Raw genomic sequence first — 3,133 nt, forward strand, 5'->3', positions numbered from 1 at the left:
TTAAACCCTTGTATGTGAGTAGCACGATGTCTGTCATTAATTTTAGTAGTAATCGTAGTTGTGTCCATGTTAAAAGTTGTTTATATTCACGCTGCTTATATGTACGTGCCACTTAGTTTATAATTTGATATTGTGGGTCATTAAATGTCTTGCCCTGTGGCACTCTGGCAGTGACATGTTTAATTTCATTTTGAAACACCTCCGACCTCTAAATCCACTTAACAAATGATTCCCTCTTACATATTTTGCAGTGTGATAAGTAATATTATATTTGTGCTATATTCACAAATTCAGCCGTAGCAAGTTGGCTGTAGATTCTAGTTCAACGTATGACAGAAACATAACCATAAACATTTGCTCTATATTATATGCAAATACATTAATAAGTAAAGTATGTGTATATTTAGCTGTCCAGGTATTAAAACCCAAAATTTGGTGTATAAGTCAAATACACTTTTATATGTTTTCAAACCAAGATGTGAATGATGGCTTGTATATGTGGCTTATTAAATAAATACTTAGCAATATATCGTCATATACTGTAAACCTGTAAAATCATACCTTAGATTCTCATTAGTTCGACTTTGGTGTATTTATTTATTAACACATTTAGTAGCATTTGCAAATAAATATAATGAGACGCAAAAGATGGGCTCAAGCACCTTGAGGTTCTGACTTAAAAAACAGTTAGAAATAAAGTAAATTAGTATAGCATAACTCACTTATTTTTTAAAATCTCCTTTTTTATCTAGCTATAATAAATGCAATATTAAATATAATTTATATAAATAGCATAAATAACCATATATTAGCATGCAACTGTAATTCTGTTATGATTTAGTAAAAGATATGAGCTGGCTTACAGGTGAGCACACGGTACCTTTAATGGCAAATGCAGCTCTTAGACAGGCAAATATAGTGTAAGGTGACCAGGTCAGCTAGGTGATGACACCAATAGCCTACTGGGTGAGCAACCACGCTCTAACAATGGTGGGCTCATGTGCAGAACAGTTAGAGCTTGGATCAAGTAAAACAAAAGGAAAAAACAAAACACCACGCCAAGCGTGGAACAGGGGAGAACAAAGAATGCCACGGGAAGAAATGGCAGCCCCGATGCACTGGGGAAAACCAAACTAAAACTTCCCAAACAAAACCAGAAAACGGGGAGGAACTTGAATGGCTAAGGGAAGTTTTGGGAGGGAGGCAAACTCGAGAGAGGAAAACTAGAGAAGGGAGGGGACGTGTAAAAACACAGACACCTTCACATAACAGAAAAGAGGCGTAGCACAAGGGCTCACAGACCTCGATACCCAGAGTCACCAGTCTAGAAGCTTGGCTCAGAACTTTAGCAAAACCCCAGCACTGAATGACTGGGTCACTGGGCTTATATAAGGTCTAGCCCAGCTGTTGGGCATTAAGCCTGATTAGTGGTGTGTCTGACTCGAGGCCTCCCTCTGGTGGCCAGAGGGGGCCTTGGCCTGGCACCAACCCTTACATATAGGGGGTTTTCCTTTACATTACATAGGATTACTATGCCTCAGTTATTATTTAGTCTCAACTGATCACTCATTTGTTCAAATCAGACGTCACAATCCTCAATTTCAAACTAATGAAATTAGCATGAATGATTTGGTAATTGAAGGTTTTAAAAAATGTGATATCTTTTATACAACCAGAAATCCAACAATTGGAATCTGAATATCAAAACAGACAGCTTAGATAAAATAAATTATAGATTTATTAAAACAAAACACAAACCATAGTTTTTGAGGGATGTTACATGCCAAATTGACTGTTTAGTTTGTGTGTGTGTGTGTGTGTGTGTGTGTGGGTGTGTGTGCGTGTATGTTTGTTCATGTGTGTGTGTATATGTGTGTGTGTTTGTGCATGTATGTTTGTTCGTGTGTGTGTATGTGTGTGTGTGTGTGTGTGTGTGTGCGTGTATGTTTGTTCATGTGTGTGCTGTGACAAAGAATCCATGCTTACAGATATGTAGCTTCTTGTGTATCTTGAAGTGCAACCTGGCTTGCTGCACCAAGAATGTGGTCAGTCAACGTCAAAGCAGTGGGGTTCATGTGGTGAGAGCATTAGATGCTATTAGTGGCAGTTAGTGTTGGTGGTGGTGTGTGTCACTGATGGTGTTTGTAGTGAATTGAAACCCCTGAATTGCCCCAAAAGCTTGTGATCTCTGCTGGTCCAGTGTAGGCTCTCTAGGAATGCCAATGAGGAGTGTTCCTCCTTATCATTATTAGACAGTGTGAACTATGATGTGGTGAAAGCAGTAGTGCTTCATGCTTACGAGTTGGTCCCAGAAGCTAACAGACAAGATGTCAGATGGTTAGAAAAACACACCAGCCAAACATTTGTTTAATTCATCAGAGAAGTCAGTTTTATTTGAGAAGTGGTGTACAGCCAGCCATGTACAGAGCTTTGAAGAAGCTTGAGAGGCTTGAGCTTGTGGTGTTGGGGGAATTCAAAAACTGCTCTCCACAGTTGGTGGTTTATTTGAACGATCAGAAGGACTTGTCACTGTCACAGGCTGCAGTTATGTTCGGTTAAATTGTTTGACCGTCAGGCTTGCTATATCAGAAAACCTAGTTTAACCTGCCACTGAACCTCTGTCTCGGCTGTTTATTTTGTACGGGTCACACGCCAAAGTTCATGAGACTGAGAGGTGTCCTGTGGGATCCTGAGGGATACAGGTGCTGCAGAGACCCTCATTCTAGGGTCAGCTTTACTGTTCTCTGATGAGAGGTATTGTGGTAGTGATGTCCATGTTCAAGGGATTGAATTAGGTTTGTATGTGGTATGAAGATGTTTTCCCTTTTTTACTGAAAGTAACATTTTAAGGTAAAGGAAAAATTGATATTATGTTAATGATAATGATAATGATAATGATGATAATGATAATGATAATGCTAATGTTAATGATAATGTTAATGATGATAATGATAATGTAAATGATAATGATGATAATGCTAATGCTAATGCTAATGCTAATGTTAATGTTAATGTTAATGATAATGATAATGTTAATGTTAATGTTAATGTTAATGATAATGATAATGATAATGATAATGTTAATGATGCAACATTTTTAAAATTTTGGCCCAACTATTTTCATATTTTATGT

This window comes from Electrophorus electricus, chromosome 22 (genome assembly GCF_041902795.1).
Source record: "Electrophorus electricus isolate QZ-2024a chromosome 22, ASM4190279v1, whole genome shotgun sequence".
NCBI lineage: Eukaryota > Metazoa > Chordata > Actinopteri > Gymnotiformes > Gymnotidae > Electrophorus > Electrophorus electricus.